Raw genomic sequence first — 18,213 nt, forward strand, 5'->3', positions numbered from 1 at the left:
CATAAAAAGCCGAAAGAGGATTTGGAGAGCTCCTGGGTGCTCAGAGACCACAAAATACTGCACCCCTTCCCACATACCTTGCCCTATGCAAGCATTTCTTCCACTGGCTGTTCTTGAGCTATATCCTTTTATAATAAACCGGTGATCCGGTGAGTGAACTAGTTTCCTGAATTCTGTGAGCCACTCTAGAAAATTAATTGAATCCAAGGAAGGAGTCTAGGAACTTCTGATTTATAGCTGGCCACTCAGAAGCACAAGTAACAACCTGAACTTGTGATTTGGCATCAGAAGAGAGGGCATTCTTGTGGGACTGAGCCCTTAACCTCCTGAATCCGATGCTTATCTCCAGGTAGATAGTGTCAGAGTTGAGTTGGATTTATAGACACTCGGCTGTAAGGTGTCCATGAAATGCTTATTGGTACATGGATTAAGACCCAACATATTGGGGCAGCCCGTGTGGCTCAGCAGTTTAGTGCTGCCTTCAGCTCAGCGCCTGATCCTGGAGACCCAGGATCATGTCCCATGTCGGGCTCCCTGCATAGAGCCTGCTTCTCCCTCTGCCTGTGTCTCTGCCTCTCTCCCTCTGTGTCTTTCATGAATAAATGAGTAAAATCTTAAAAAAAAAAAAAAAAAGGCCCGACATATTGGAATGGGGTGCCGAATATCAAGGGTTTTTACTTGTCTTATAACTCTTTCTTCTATGTGACCCGAATCCTGGTTCCTAAGAATCCCAACATAATCATTCATTTGTTTTAATTCACAGCAGGTATACAATAGTGTTAGAATACCAACTTTACCATCAACAATATAATTACAAAAAACAATTTTTAAAAAAAGATTGTATTTATTTATTCATGAGAGACACACAGGGAGAGGCAGAGACATAAGCAGAGGGAGAAGCAGGCTCCCTGTGGGGAGCTCCATGTGGGACTTGATCCCAGGATCCCGCATCCCGACCCAAGCCAAAGGCAGATGCTCAACCACTGAGCCACTCAGGCATCCCCAGAAAACAGTTTAAAGTGGTTTTGTTTGTTTGTTTGTTTGTTTCCCTCTTCAGTTCTTTTTGCCTTTGAGTATCCCCACACAGGGATACGTGGCAAATTATTATTGTGTTTTGAGATCCCTAAATCAGCCTTTTGTAAATTAAAAGCCATGGCTTTTGAAACACTGAAACCAAAAATTATTCTTGTTCTGTCATGAGCAACCCTACCTTGAGGAAATGGATGGCACAAGGTCTGGCTGCTTACACGGGAGGAGGTTTAGAACAGAACGGAAAGTGCTTGGGGAAAACCAATCTGTTAATTAATCATTTGTTGCTTAAAAACACTCCTTATTTTTTTGGAAATAGATACGATATAAATTAGTCCACATATTGGTGTATGAATTTATGGTTTCCTTAAGATGTATTAATTAAGATGGAAATATGTATTTCCGTGTATATGTGTCAAAGATGCTCTGAAGAAAGCCCTCAGTAGAGGCCACCAGCAGACACTATTGCTAATATTACCCACATCAGTGATAAGAGAGAAGTGGCTTTTGCCCAAGACTCACTTGATCTTTCAATCATGACACAAGTCAAAAGACTTATGTCTTAGCAATTTTTTTGTTGTCACTATTGTTGGCTTCTTCTCTCTTGTTCCCACCCTGTGCCATCAAAATTGAACAAATTTTGAGCCAGGCACATCAAAGGAATTTTGACTGCTGAGCTACAGGTGAATGCTGGGGGAGAGGCAAAGGCACAAAGGTATGGAGTCAGTGCCTGAATTCTAAGTGATGAAGGCTGAGGGCAAACTCACCCGTCTCTTCTTGTTTATAAATCTCCAAATGTCTAGCTCACCACTGGGTCTGATAGCCATTTGAGAAACATGTAATTCAATTATACTGGCTCAGAAGTGGCTCTAGCCTAGACGTTTAAACAAGCAGAGAAAATGCTGGAGCAGGTGGTCCTCTGGAAACTAGTTGTTTTCAGTTTTGAGATGGATTCATTTTTTTTGGAGGGGGCTGTAAAGCCTAGAGCCTGGTACCTGGGACTTGCTGAGGGCCTTGAGAAGGTCAAGTCACCACAAAGCAAAGCGTCTCTTCCTTGTGTGGCCTGCTTTTGCCTTATTACATAGTCTAATTCAAAATTTCTGCCTTTGTCAAGAGCAGGATTTAACAGTTTATTAATCATTAATTATTTCACAGTAATTATGTTAGTAGTTATAGCAACAAGTGTATTACTGATATTAATACATGTTACTTATAATTTTCTGTTTAGTCATTAGGCATGGCTCATTTAGGTTTTTAGATGATAAGCTGCATCCTCTGAAGAGCCACCTAGGGCTTTGCTGAGTTCTGATTGGCTGCACTAGTTCAAGGTCTGATTGGCCAAAAGTTGGATCAAAAAATTGCACCACTCGTCTTGTATATGTGTTTTAAATTTTATAGAATCTAGCATAGCTTTTATTTGTCTTAGCAAATATCTGACAAGGTCCTGATCCATTGATTTTGTGGATGAAATGTTTCAAAACATCATTGCTTTTCTCTAAAAGCTAGTTTAAAATGCACCCATGTTTACTTGGGTGTTGTGTTCAAAGAGCAGCTGGGTGAATGGAATGAGAACATCCCATTACCCAAGATTTTCTCTCATCTTACTGGACAGGGTAGGGACGTTTCCTTGTGGCTTCTCAAGGCACTTTAACATGCAAGGCCCTAGACCACAATCAAGTGAACGCTCCTATAGCATCAGCATTGGGCAACTTAGTGGAGTAGAGCTTGTCTAGAAGGTACAAGGGTACTGGTTTTGGTTGCCCTATTGAAGAGCCACATCATCTTTGCAAAGTACCTTAATCATTTGATTTTTACTTCCCTTCTCTATAAACTGGAATAGGAATCCCTGCCTATCACATCATTTGTTAGGATCAAATGAGACATTGGGCAAATATGAAGGCCTTGGTAAGCTGTAAAGAGCCATATGTGTGTTCACAGTTATGTAGCACTTGTTGAGGGTCTTCATGGTAACCAGAGCTTTGAACAGTACAGGAAGAGAAGTATTTCTCTCAAGGAGAAAGAAGAATCCATTGCCTTCTCCAGGCGTTCCAGGACAGCACTGTTCCACCCTTTAAGATAGTGCATTCACTTTTCCTGGATTGTGCAGGAGTAACAAGCAGCCCTGAGATCTCAGTGGTTCATGACAATCACAGCACATTTGAGCAGTGGGTGACCTGCAGCTCTGCTGCATGTGTCTCCACTTAGGGATCCAGGCTGAAGATTGTGTAGCTTTCCTGGAAGAGAAATGACAGTAACAGAACTACATGATGGCTCTTACAACTTCTGTCTGGATGCGACATATGTCATTGCCCCTCGAATACCATTGACCAAAACAAATCACATAGCCATGCCTGATGTTAACTGGGCTGGAAGTACAATCTTCTTACACAGAGATGTAGCCAACACTTGGGAGCAGTAATGTAAGCCCCACAGAAGAGAAGTTCATTAGCACAGCAGCCCTCAACTACCAGAACCAATGAACTACTTTCGAGGGACGCCTGGGTGGCTCAGCAGTTGAGTGTCTGCCTTTGGCTCAGGGTTTGATCCTGGGGTCCAGGATCAAGTCCTACATCAGGTTCCCTATGGGAAGCCTGCTTCTCCCTCTATCTCTCTGCATCTCTCTCCATGTCTTTCATGAATAAATAAATTAAGCCTCTTAAAAAAAAACTACTTTCAAGTCTTATCTGGTGGGTCATTAAGCTGGTTGCTACTGCCACAGCTCTCTCATAGGTTGTTAGGGAGTTGGGAAGTCCTCACTTCCCACACTGGGTCCTTGCTCAGTTAGGAGAAGGAAATAAGCCAAAGATGCACAGCCCTAGGATTGGGTCGTAGAGTAAATGATGGAAAGTCCTAGTAGGGAAGAATATGCCCTGAACACCCTTACAGCACAAAGATGATTTTTAAGGAACAAAACACCTAAGTCACCAGACAAGGAAACAGAGAAAAGCGAATTTGAAACAGTCTTCCCTAGACATAAGGCCATTGGTTTAGAAAGACAATGGTTCAAGGACCATCCTCATTCAAATGAGGACTGATTGCAAAAGAAAGGAGGAGGCTGACTGCCATGTTTGGGGGTGATGGTTTTGGCTGGTGTGGCATGCCTGCATCTCCACAGGTATTATTTAAAAGAACATGGACATGGTTTTGAGCAAGTTGAGTATTATTCTCTTTTGAATGGATTCACTTATTTGTCAGCAACAGCATGTTCCTGTAAAGACAGAGAGTTAAAGAAACACAGGCACAGGATGCAAATGCGGTGGGTTACGTGGGAGCAAGAAAGCATTTTGTAATTTCTCAGGCTGTAAGTACCCCTATCTGGCTCCTTACCAAACCGCAGAGCCCCATCTTGTTCAACAAGATGAATAAAATGATGTCGTGCAACTGCAACAGAGAAGTGGGTTTGAGAATGATGACATTTAGGAGCAGATCTTGGCTGCTAAGTGAATTGTTTGAAAGTTCAAATCAAAGGGCCAAAGCCTTCTGGTATGTTCTCTGTGCCACAAATTGAGTCTCTGGTTCAATGTTGTCATGGGGATATTTTACATTATGGGATAAGATGGAACATCTCAGAGCAAGGAGTGGCCTTAGTGATCACAGAACCCAGGGCCTGAAGGGCTTGCTCACGTCTACCTGGGCAATCTGCCTTAGAGCTCCAGTAAGGACCCCTGTCTCATGGCTTTCAGGCCATAGCACCTTGTCCCACTGTACATTAGCTCCCATTCACCAGCCCTGAAAAATTCTTTCCCCAGATGCAATGCTTTTATTAATAACAGATTTGGAGTAGTGGTCCTCCCTAAAGGCCTTTCCCACACACCATCTCAAATGATGGCTCCCTTGACATGAACTCTTGGGCTTAACTGAGCCTCCTGCTGCATTGGCAGGAACCCGTGCAGCTAGCCTTTTAATGTGGGGGATTAGATGAGAACTAAGTACCTGTCCATAAGGGCCAGAGGTGTCAAGGAGGAAGTCCTGAGGCCTGGGATTATGGCCAGTGAGAGAGATATGGCTGAAACTCAAGAGACCAGCTGTTCAGGAGATACAGGCCTTAGATCGAATTTCTTCTGTGATCCACCCTTGCAACCAGAGCAAATATTTACAGGCTGGGAGAGGACATAGCTTCTTCTTTCTTGCCTTTCCTTCTGCAAATAGTTATGATCAAAAGCTGGGACTTTCTGTTTCAAAAGCTGGCTTCCAATTCCAGCTCCACTGCTTACTATCTCTGTACTGTTGGGCTCCTTACATAAATTTCTAAGTCTCAGGCTCATCATCTATCGAATTGGGGTAATACTAGTGTCTACTTCATATGGCTGTTGTGGGAATTAAATGAGAGACTGCCCATATACTACATAGCATAGTGTCTGGCACAGAGCTCAGTAATGGTTTCCTATCACTATTTATATTATTTTAAAATAATGTGTTCTAAGGCATTGAGTGCATAGCTATGAAGAAGACAAATGTACCCCTGCCCCTGTGGAGCTGAGATCGAGCAATGAACAGGATGCCTTCTCATATGTCCTTCGTGCTTTTTGAAAATTCACGATGCTAATGCTGGGAGATCATTTAGGGATCAAAGGCCAACCCTGTCATTTTATGATCGAGGAATACAGAGGGGAAAGGCCCTCAACAAAGGCCTTGAATTTAAGTCTGTGTGCTGCACTCCTTTCATTCATCCTTCTGTTACTGTTGTTAACTAATTTTCAGATTCTTTTTAAAGACTTTCTCCTTAACAAGCACTTGAATTCTTGAGCTCTGCAAAAAGGGCTCAGCTTTGGGGGTGAGAGAGAGGAAGGGGAAACAACTAAAGGAGTGAAAACGAGTGGAGAAGGTCTGCCTGAGGCCTGTGTTATGGAAACAAACTTGTTCTAACAGTGGAGTTCTGCGCGTAAAGGGAGTCTTTTCAAACAATTCAGAAAAATCAGCTCGCATCAATGATATTCATAGGACAAAGAGGAAAATAACAGGGAATATTTTCTTTTTTCACCTGTCTTGTGCTCTGCAGTTATTCATAAGACATCTTCAGGCCCAGTACTGTGGCAGGCCTATTTTCAAAGATGTCTGTTCCAGTTATTCATTGTGGTGTCACCAATGACCCCACTATGTGATGGCTTGAAACCATTTTATCATATCTCTCAGTTGTACAGGCCAGAACTCAGGCAGGGCATGGCTAGGTGATTCACTTGCTCCACATGGCATCAACAGTAGCCACCTGGTGGTATTCAGCTGGAGGATAGATTGTTCTCAAGGGTCCAAGTGACATTTGGAGGCTTCCCCTGTCTGTCTGCATCTTGGCAGGGATGACTTCAAGGCCAAGTTCCGCTGGGACCAAGGGCCCGAACCTACACATGGCCTCTCCACTCAAACGTCTTAGTCAGCCAAGCAGAGTCAGATGATCTTTTTGATTTGGCTTTAGAAGTCACAGAACATCACTTCGGCTACATTCTATTGTTGAAGCAGGAATAGGCCTGCTTAGTTTTAAGAGACTGGGACTAGATCCCATTCCTTCATGGGAGGTGTGTCAAAGAGGTCAAATCTCCATGGCCCAAAACTTGGGCTCTAATGTGGAACACATACATCTCATTCTTGCTGAATGGACCCCATGAATTACCATAACTAAGAAGAATGATTAAAAAGTCAGGGGATGAAAAAAAAATAAAATAAAAAGTCAAGGGACAAAAATAAAATAAAAAATAAAAAGTCAGGAGAAAAATAAAATAAAAAATAAAAAGTCAGGGGATGTGGAGTCTTCATTTCCTGAGAGCAAGGGTTCATGGTAGTTTTGTGTAAACCAATATTTTCCTCCAATTTAATAAATATATTGTAGAACAACTCCTTCTAATTTTGGCCCAGTCTTGTGATAAATGTAATACACAATGGCATTTTGATATGACCATTCTGACATTCATATCTCTTTTGTGACCCTAAAATTGAATTATTAAGCACCTGGCTTAAAAAATACATTATCATCAAACAAACATCAAAGAACTCCTTGCCCACTCCCTAAACATTATCCCATGAGAATGAAATAAGACTCAGAGACGTTCCTGTCACTTTATCAAAGTTATAGCATAGTTAAGCATGGATGACTAGCTGTGTGCCAGGCACTGTGCTAAGTGCTTTATATATATACATGATCTTATTTATTCCCCTTAAGAACCCTGTGAGGTGACTGTCACACTCATTTTCCAGAAGAGGACACTGAGGCTTAGAGAAGATAAGTAACTGTCTCAAAGTTATACAGCTAGTAAGTGACTCACTCATTCACTCATCCAACAAATACTTAGTAAGGCTTTCTATATGCCAGTCACTCTCCTAGGAACTGAGATTATAGCAGGGAACAAAACAGACAAAAATGCAAAGGCTACATTTGAGTGGGGAGTGGGGAAGCAGATAATCACAAATAAATAAGACGTATATATAGTGGGTCAGGTGATAAGCTCTATGGAGAAAAATAAATCAAGAAAGGAGTCTGGACTCTCATGATGGGAGTAGGTTATTGCTTCATAAGGAGTGATCTGGTAACTTCACTGCCTCCAAGCAAGCCCCTGAAGGAGGTGAGGGAGGGAGCCAGATGGAAATATGGAAAGAGGGAACAGTGCTGGAGCTCAGGATAAGAATTTGACCCCAGGCCTGTCGGGCCCAAGCCCAAGCTTATAATCACTCTGCTTATGGGACAGTCCTAAAACCTCTGGGATGGCTCTTAACTCTGGAGCTGCTCATACTTGAGCACACAAAGAAGAGTGGGGAGTTCTTGACGCAGCTGAGATTCTTGGGCCACCTGCACTAGGTCCCCTTAGGGTCTGAAAACTCACATCTGTAACAAATACCCAGATAATGTTAGATGAGAGGCCACTCTTTGAGGAACACTGTTAAAGAAACTTAGCAAAATGGGGCATAAATAGCAGAGAAAGTCCTGTGGGGTTCCATGAATGCTTACGGATGCTGCTGTTTGACATTAACTCTCAATATTCCCATCCCCACCCCACCCAACTCCCCCTAAAAGGGCCAGCTGTTATCTGCTACACACGCATGCACACATGCACACACACGTATATGCTAGGTTAAATCCCTGACAAGTATAACCTCAGTTACCACTTAATCTAATATTAATTGAGAAGCCAGAATCTGAGTCAGAAATTCTGGCTTAGCTAATGGCAGCTGTGTATCTTGGGCAAGTCACTTAACCTCTCTGGGTCTGTAAAATGACCAGATGGGGCTTAATGATTCCAAAGGCAGTAGAATTCTATGGCTTATGTGCATGCTAAGTCTCTAGGGTTAGGAATAAAAGAGAAGTTCTAGGTTTGATGTGAGGCTACCATGACCCACAGATTGTAGTTTTACATTTGGGAATAAAGATACACAGAGGTCTTCATTTTTTACGAAGTTTGATGAAAGAGGGAGGCAGTTATTGGTGAAAAGGAGTGAGTCTCTCCCCTAGCAATGCATTAACCCCATTCTATGAGGTAGGGAAGTGGCCAGAGGGAAGGAGAGGAAAGAGAATGGAAGAAAGTATACACAGATTACAAACAGCCCACCTCATAACTCTGACAATGATGCCGCCTTCCATCTTCAGCTCCTTGCTTGGGGCAGGCACCGTATGAGCTGGGATTTCGATGAGATAATTTTCCTTCGACATCTTTCCTTGTCTTTCAGATTCAAGACCCTTTCAGATTCTTCTAGATTTTTTTTGCTTTCACTATGAGGATTCACGCTCTGTGGCCTCCAGCCCAGATTTTTAGCTCAAAGGGAAGGTACACAGGCCAGACTTGTCCACAAAAGACAGGTAGTAATGAAGACTGCGTGGCCTGGGAAAGGAAAGGCTAAACCTGACCAAACCAAATCCATTCCTATCTGAGGTCTGCCTGAGGGCTCAGTTCCTTGGCAAAGCTTTCAGCAGGTTCTTAACCTGTAAAATGGGCAGAATTGGCACGGTTTCTACAACCTCCTAGATGTAGGAGTACCAAGAACTGAGCATGCAGCCAGAAGACCAAGATGCTACTAATGTTGAGCATGCAAAACACAAGTGCCAAACTAGTAGTAATGTGAAGCTGGGTACTGAAGACACCTAGAACCTCATTCACCTTCTTTAGTGTCAATAATAACCAAGGAAGGGTCACCTGGTTGGCTCAGTCAGGGGAGCATGCGACTCTTGATCTTGGGGTTGTGAGTTTGAGCCCAACGTTGGGTGTAGAGTTTACTTAAAAGTAAAATATTTGGGGCACCTGGGTGGCTCAGTCAGTTAAGTGTTGGACTTTGGCTCAGGTCATGATCTCAGGGTCCTAGGATTAAGCCCAGCATTGGCGGGGGGCTGGGGGTCCCCGCTCAGCAAGGAGTCAGCTTGTTCTTCTCCCTCTATCGTTGCCCCAACTCGTGCTCATGTGCTCTCTCTCTCTCTCTTTCTCTCAAGAGGATGAATAAAATCTTTAAAAGAAAACAAAATCTTAAAAACACTACTCCTAATAATAACCAAGACATTGGTTGAGCATCTGCTCTTTGCCAGGCCCTCTACAAAGCCCTTTGCTTCCAGAATGTCTCTGGATTCCTACAATTACCCTAAATGGGTGGGTCCAGTTATCATTTCTATTTTTTAGGTGAGGGCATTGAAGCTCAGAGAAGTTAAATCTCTTTCTCTCAAGGTCATATAGCTATTAGGTAGCCACGCTGGGTTTTGAACCAGGAACTGTTTTTCTTCCTAGCTTGGGCGGTCAATACTGTCTGCTCTCACCCAGTCTCCATGCATTCAGCTGTGTATTTCTTGTAACAGCAATGTTGGCCTCATAAATCTGTAAGCTGATGCTCCAGGAACCCAGCCATACATAGCCTCACGGTTCGGTTTACATGGAAATCCATCTTTTGGGGCTACCACTTCATTCGATCTCTCCTTTATCCTTGCTTTTTTATTGGGTTTGACTCCTCACTTGGGTCTGCCTCAAATTCCTCAACTATTGACTTGACAGAAATGCCGTCTGCTGCTTTCCCAAGAGACAACTGGGTTGCATTCTAACTTGTACCATAAAATTGCTCCTCACCACCGAGCATCCCCTTCCTTGAAGGCTGGGGTAGGATTATTACCCAGGAGTCCCTTGACAGTGAAAAGAGGAAAGAGGAAAATACACGCTGGGCTCCAAGACCCTTAAGCCAATTGTTGAGGTCACTTCTCCCAGCCTCAGCTTCAAATGGCCTGGGGAGTGCTGCCTGTCTGCCCCCTTCAGAAAGGACAATCCGATTGTAAATATTATCTGTGCTTCTAAGAACATTCGAATGGTAATACCCAAGCAATTACTTTCCTTTCAAGATCATTAAACACAAATCAGACTTGTATTTTAATAGGGCTGCCAATGTCGTTAATGGTGGGGAGGGTGGCATAAAGGGTAAGGTTTTTCCTCTAATGGCTGAATGTTTACATTATTACCCTTTCTGAGAAACTTGGCTGGGGGAGGTTGCTCAGTGCCGCAGAGGCATTTCTTCGGTTTCTTGCAGAACGGAATCCCCCCTCTCTTTTGCCACATGTAGCATGAGAGCATTTTGGAGGGATGGCAGTTGTGACGTGGCCCATGACATCCCTTCCATCCTCCCCCGTTACCCACAGTGTCCCTCAGCCAACTCCCCCAAAACATGGCAGGGTCCCCAGAGAGGAAGAGGACAAGGAAAGAATGAACAGTGATTTTCACACAGGAGGCTGGCTCTCAAGACTGGAATCCCAGCTCCCCTTTATCTTCCTCCTGTTTAAAGGAACAAAGATACTAAAAAAGACGCTGAAGGAACTGTCAGAAGGCCTGAGCTCTCTGTTCCCACTGAAGGTAGAGGAGCATCACAGATGGGAAGTCTGTAGGGCTGGTTATCTTTCCCCTGACTCCTGGCACCTTGGAGACCACAGGGAGACAAGCCAGTACTTGGGTAGAAGTGGCCACTGGAGTCTGTGAGGGGGCTCCTGGGAGACCCACTTGCCAAAGACTCTGATCCCAGTGGTGGGGTGGACCATTCCTCACCCAGCCCTGTGGTGCCACTGTGGGTCTTTTTGCTGTTGACCACACAGCATGTCCTCTGGATCCCTGTGAAAGTGACCCAAGTGGCCACCCATAGAATGAGGTTCAGGTTCACTCAGAAGCCACCTTGTCCCCACACATTTCTTCTGTCTGGCAACTGGAGTCAGTCTTTTGGCAGGGTCTGATGTCTTTCACTGTTCATTGAGAAATTGGACTACAAAGAGAAATTTTAAATGTCAGCTGGGTCAGATGCTGTATGGCTGTTTTCTTTTCTTTTTTTTTTTTTTAATTAATTTTTATTGGTGTTCAATTTACCAACATACAGAAAAACACCCAGTGCTCATCCTGTCAAGTGTCCGCCTCAGTGCCCGTCACCCATTCCCCTCCAACACCCGCCCTCCTCCCCTTCCACCACCCCTAGTTCGTTTCCCAGAGTTAGGAGTCTTTATGTTCTGTCTCCCTTCCTGATATTTCCCAACATTTCTTTTCCCTTCCTTTATATTCCCTTTCACTATTATTTATATTCCCCAAATGAATGAGAACATACACTGTTTGTCCTTCTCCGATTGACTTATTTCACTCAGCATAATACCCTCCAGTTCCATCCACGTTGAAGCAAATGGTGGGTATTTGTCGTTTCTAATTGCTGAGTAATATTCCATTGTTGTATGGCTGTTTTCCTTTGAATTTGTGGTTTGGGTTTTTTTCCTTTCTTTTTTAAAATTTAAATTCAATTAGCCAACACATAGTACATCATTAGTTTTGGATGTAGTTTTCAATAATTCATCAGTTGTGTATAACACCCAGTGCTCATCATATTACGTGCCCTCTTTAATACCACCCAGGCTTTCTTTTTCTTTCTTCTTTCTTTCTTTCTTTCTTTCTTTCTTTCTTTCTTTCTTTCTTTCTTTCTCTCTCTCTCTCTTTCTTTCTTTCTTTCTTTCTTTCATTTCTTTCTTTCTTTTTTTTAACTTTATTGAGTAGTAATTGTCAAATTTAATTGTATATATTGAAAGTGTACCACGTGACAATTTGGTACACATATACATTGTCGAATGACTCTTCTGCGTCTCTACAGAGCAAAGTAGTCAGGGCACAGGCTTTGTAATCAGACTGGCCCCAGTTGTAATTGTCTTGGTTGTTACTAACTACGTGACCTCAGGAGGTTTGTTTAAACTCTCTTGATTTCTTCATCTGTAAAATGGAAGTGGGTGGGTGTACTAATAATACTTATTTCACAGTTATGAGGATTAGAGAGGTGTATAAAGTCTTTCACATAGGCTGCTTCATGGAAAGGGCTTAATTATTTTTCTGTTCTGGAATCAGTAGACTTTGGCTGCTACAGACACTTCAAACACTGAATATATAGATAAAACCAAGTGGTATACTTATTTCTAAGGTGGGTGTGATTGATGTCTTAGACATTCTTAGTATCAGCTTTTGATGGCAGAGGAGACACCAAGAAACAAGTCCTGCCGAGTGCACTGTTCTGCAGAGAACCTGCTGCTTCACCACTTGTCCTAGGTAGGTCCAAGAGTGTCAGGAAGCACTCTTTCTTCCTGCCACTCGTTCTTCTCTGGGATGAATATCTATTTAACCTTTTTTTTTCCTGCTTGCAGGCTCTGTCCAGGTAATTTCATAAAAATTGCCATATTTGTATCTATTCAGTTCATTATTCTAGGAATGGGGCCCAGAATATGGCTTATATTCATTGATCAAGAGACAAAATGGCAGCCAAAATGGCTTTCCAAGGCGCATAGAGTGATAGGAAGTTTGGCATATGGAGGGAGAATTGTGTTTGCTCAAGGCCCTGAATGATGTTCCAGAGGCATCTTTTTGCTTAGATCAGTTAATAACAGACATAGCCATGCTCACTGATTCCATCACTGTGTCTCCCAGCTTTTCCCTCTGGTCTGGTCTGTTTACTTGTCTGAGAGCTTATTTTTAGACAAGGACAAGATCGAACTCTGGGGTTGTTTCAGTGCCTAGCCTACTGGTTTATTCAAGAAAGGTGAGAGCTCTGAGAATTGGAATCTCAATATCCTGGTCTAGAAGACCTCCATTTGTGCCCCCAGAGAAAAGAAGTACCTGAAAAGCAACATTTTGAGGAGTGTGCATTTAAGGTGTTGCCTTGAACTTTCCTCACTAATAAGGTGAATAATGTAATGATAGTCCCAACTATAGGTTTGGGTACGGAGCCCCTGTAGAGATGAAAGTAGATCAGTGGTAAGAGCTTTTAATGCATTCTCATTTTGAGCTCATAGAATGGGTGACTGTACAAGTCTGGAGTTCAATTATGTGAGGGGTTTGTGGCTGTACCTCTGATCTTTTATGTGCATTTACGAGTTTTCATGGTCCAAAGTAGGCAGGCTTGACATGTCCAAGTCAAGGCTAGCTGACTTCCTTCAGGGAGCTGGTAGAGACAGTTATTTTAAAAGTTTAATAACAGACTTTCTTCTGTGAAATAATATCTGTTAATTACAAAAAAAATATAAGATTCTTATTTACAAATAAGTAGAAAGAAGAGAAGAAAATCACCCATAGCCCCATCACTTAAACATAACCAATGTTCGCATTTGGAGATACTTACAATATTTTTTCTCTATTAATGGATTTTTTATTTTATTTTATTTTATTTTATTTTATTTTGGATTTTTTAAAAACATGGTGTGATTGTACAATACCCAAAACTCTTTTCCTGTTAATGTTATTGAAAACCTTTAAAAAGTATAATTTTAATAACTATATAACTTTATGTGGTAAATTTTATCTGATCTTTTCCATATATTGGATACAACCTAAGTTTCTGATTTTCTGTAATTGTAAATAATATCATGATAAATATTTGTATATGAGTATAAAATTGTTTTATTATTTAAGATTATTAAATAAGTCAGAAGGGATAAACGCTTTATAGCTCTTATCCCATAATGCAAAGTAGAGATTATTATGTCAGTAAAGAAGGTGGCTTAATGGCTGTTCGATGTTTCTAAGGCTTTCTTTTCTCTATATTTGTATACCTACCAAGGCACTCTAAGATGGAGGCTTGATAGATGTTAATTTTTCAATATTAACCATTTGAAGTAGTGTATGAAATCTTATCACCATCAAAAAAGTGGTATCTGTAAATAATATCAGGACCTTAAATTGAACAGACTTTAGCAAAAAAGACCATTTGCTGGCTCATCTAATTAAAACTCCAGAGGCACTATGCATTCAGGCATGCTTGAGTCCAGGACTTTGGTTTTCTTCTCCCTAACCTTTGACTTTGTTTTATTCTCTACTGGCCTAATTCTTAGGCAAGGTCTCCCCTTTTGCTCATAAGATTATGCCAGAAGCTCCATCTTCACTCTACCTTCCCAGCAGCCCTAGTGGGGAAAGCTTACCTCTTTCCCAGTAGTCCCAGTAAAATTCCAGATTGGAGACTTCTTGGCTCTGATTGGCCTAAACTGACACATGTGACTTTGGCCAGGGGGATATTACCCTCTCTTTGGCCCAGACTGGCTTACATACTTTTCCCTACAGGTGGACAAAGACTCATCTTCACCTAAACCGACACTGACTAAGACTGGGAGAGACATAGTCCCCCAGCGAGAATGAGGAGGGTGTTAATGGAAGATGGGGGTGGGGAGGATAATCGCCAGCCAAGCAAGAATAGCAAATGTCCATTAAAAAAGCACTCCTCTCTTAGGAGCTCTTCTTCTAGAATATTAACCTCAAACAAGGTATTGCCTTGATAAAGAAAGGAGCTGAGTCCTCGTGATCCTCTACAGGAATCATATGATCATTATTATTTGGCAAACAGGTCACTGTGGAAGCTATTTCTAGGAAACCAAACTCAGTTCTCCCTTTATTCATTTTGCAAATATTTATTTTAGCATCTACCATGTATCATTTCAGCATTTATTTAGCTGCCGATGTCCTCGGTGCTGGGGACACGATTCCCATCCAATCTTGCTTTCTGGTTTAACCTTTTGAAGGCTCTAATGAATTGCCTGAGCTGTCTCTGCTGCACCCTGGCTGTCCATAGGCCATGTATGTGTTTATTTACAACTGGAATGGCTCATTGCTGCTCTGGCTAGCTGGGCTATAATTTGCTCAGGCACTTAAGCTTACTATATATACATAAAAAAAAAAAAAAAAACCAACACTGCTTCTTCACTGGCCTTAATTTGGCTGTTTTATTTGTACTGGAGATAGTTTAAGTGGAGTATTCAACTTAAATGCAGCAGAAATGTAAAACAGGGCATGGGAGAGAAAAAGGTAAGAATTGCCAATAAATCCCCTCAAATGAAGAGAGACTTTCATTTGGCCTTTGAAGGTATTTGCATAACCTAATTTCCTATTCCAGGATCTTTGCAGTTATCCATGCACATCTGGAAAAAATAGAGTAGTCATTTGTAACGTTACTTGAACGAGCCAACAAATTTTAGTCAGAACATCTCCCTGGGGCGTTATATTATAAAATTCTGTGTCCAGTAGAGGCACTGCTCATTCCTTCAACAAACATTGATGGAGCACTGTAGCAGGCACTGTTCTGAGAACGTCCTGGAGCCAGATGAAGATACTGAGGTCAACAAATCAAGATGGAATATCTCCAAATTTGAGGAAGAGTCAGCAATACACAGAAGACAAGGTGCTTGGATGTGGAATCAAGACCCTTCACTGTCACACCTACTCCTTGACCTGGCCAAGTTGCTTTTATCTTCCTGGCTTCATTCTGTTGATCCTGCCATTTGAGAGGTAGAGTCAGGAAAGCTAAAGAGGAGGCCACCATGTGAGGAGGTTGGGAGCTTAGGGACTAAACTCTCTGAGGGCTTGTGTTCAATTCTCGGTTCCCCACTCCTTGTGTGTCCGGGGTGGGTTCCTTACCTCTCACCTCAGTGTTCTCAGCTGTAATATGGGGTTTATGAGAGACCTGGCTCACAGGATTGTTGTGAGAAACCCCCGAGATACTGCAGTGAGAGCACTTAGCCTACTGCCTGTCCTGTGACAAGGTCGTGTGAAATGTGAGCTGCCACTTCCACCGTTACTCCTACTATTACAGTTCTTGTTGTGATTGTTGCCTCGGCCGACATGTATATTTAGCAAGGCTTATGATGTACCAGGGACACTCCAGTGATGGGAACAGGGCTGTGAACAACCTGGAAGGTTCCTCCGGACCACGAGCTTAAATCCTAGTGGGGCTTAAATAATACATCAGTAATTATTTATTACTGATAATAAATTCGTAAGCAAACAAACACACCGATAGTATAAGTTCAGATAGTGAAAAGTGCTCAGAAGGACATAAAATGGAAAAATACCACAGGAAGTGGCTGGAGGTAGGGGGATCTTTCTGTAGGGAGATATTGTGTCCAATATGTGAACCCTTCGGAAGGCAGCACTTTTGTTGGAGACCTGAAGGAGGGCTGCGGCTGGCATCTAAATTTCACTTATTCCAACTTCACCTGCTGCAACACATGATAAATAAACATAATAAACACCTTTTGAGAATGCTGATGGGGGTTTAAGAAACAGGGCTCAGGTCAAACTTCAATGACCTGTAATACATGAGAGAGGTGTCTGATGTTAATACTTCTCTCTCTTCTCTCCCTCTCTGCCTCTCTCTCACTCCCTACCCCCTCCCCCTCCCTCCTCCTCCTGCCTTTTCCCTGCTCCCTCCTCACTTGGAGCCTTTGGGCTTGGGATTCCCTCTGTCCGGAACCCCCTCCCTCTCTCACGGAGGTCCCATCTTTGCCTGCTGGCTAATTTCTTACTCTTCCATCAAGATTCTGAGCAATTGACCATTGCTCTGTGAAGCTTTCCTATTTCTCCTTTCGCCATCCTGTATCCCCTTCATCTCCCACCAAACTGGGTTCCAAACCTCTTCTATCGGCTCACATTATCCTACAGTTTGCATGTCCTTCTCCCTTAGCAGACAATGAGCTCCTAGAGAGCAGGTTCTGTGTGTTATTTATATCCAGGGCCAGGCAACTTCACATGGTACCGTCCAACAGCACTTTCCAGGGTGATGAAAATGTTCCATCCACACTGTCCAACACAGTAGCTGCAAGAGGCCCTTGAGCACTTGAAATGTGGCTAGTGCTACCAAGAAAGTGAATTTTTCATTTAATTTAAGTTTAGTGAAATTGAAACAGCCAAATGTGGCTGATGGCTACCGTATTATTGGACAGTGTAGATTAGCACTTTATGGAGCACATTTGGCATCACACAAATGGCTCTTGGAAGAGCATGTAGTTGCAGAGCTCTCTGTTTTTGTTTTTGTTTTTTTTATAATAGTAAGCTCTTGAAAGATCTATTACTGTAATTTATTTTTAGTAAATTTGGTCCCTTGATTCCATTAATACTCTCCTCTCATTTAATTCACTCGGCCCAAGCAGCCAGTTTATTAATTCATTGTCCCATTGTGGCCTAGCATATAAGCTCTGGGCTCAACTAAAACCTGAATCTGACCCAGATTCACCACTTAGCAGTACTATTAGTCATGCACCCACGGCCAAGTTATTTCACCTCTCCAGGACTCAGTTTCCTTATTTGCAAAATAGGAATATGAATACCACCCAGATCAAAGTTACTTGTGTTGATTAAATAAGATAACACATGGAAAATATTAAGCACATTGTTTGGCATATATTTAGCACTCCAAACATTAAGCAATTGTTATTTATTCTTCTTTTTTTTTTAAGATTTTATTTATTTATTCATGAGAGACAGAGAGAGACGCAGAGGGAGAAGCAGGCCTCACGCAGGGAGCCCGACATGGGACTCGATCCCGGGTCTCCAGGGTCAGGCCCTGGGCCGAAGGTGGTGCTAAACTGCTGAGCCACCTGGGCTGCCCCTATTTCTTCTTTTATTCATGCAAATCACATTTATTGAGCACCTGCTATGTTCCGGATACTATGCTAAGGGATTGGAGATAAAACGTTTTCAAGACAGAACAAAAAGGGGAATATAATCAAAATTGTGGATTCAAAAGGACATGTTATCACAATATGAGCATCAACACCTTATGTTTTAACGAAAATAATCATTTGGAGTCTTTTCAAAGGGGTAAATTTACCCCAAATTATTATTTTTTAACTGATAGGTTCAGAATTTGCACCCACACCATTAAGCCCTGGATATGCGTTTGTTAATTCATGCTCAATCCAGAGCAACATTCCTTTTCATCATCAGGTAATGAATTTGTGTGAGGCAT

Source organism: Vulpes vulpes, chromosome 5 (assembly GCF_048418805.1).
Source record: "Vulpes vulpes isolate BD-2025 chromosome 5, VulVul3, whole genome shotgun sequence".
Classification (NCBI taxonomy): domain Eukaryota; kingdom Metazoa; phylum Chordata; class Mammalia; order Carnivora; family Canidae; genus Vulpes; species Vulpes vulpes.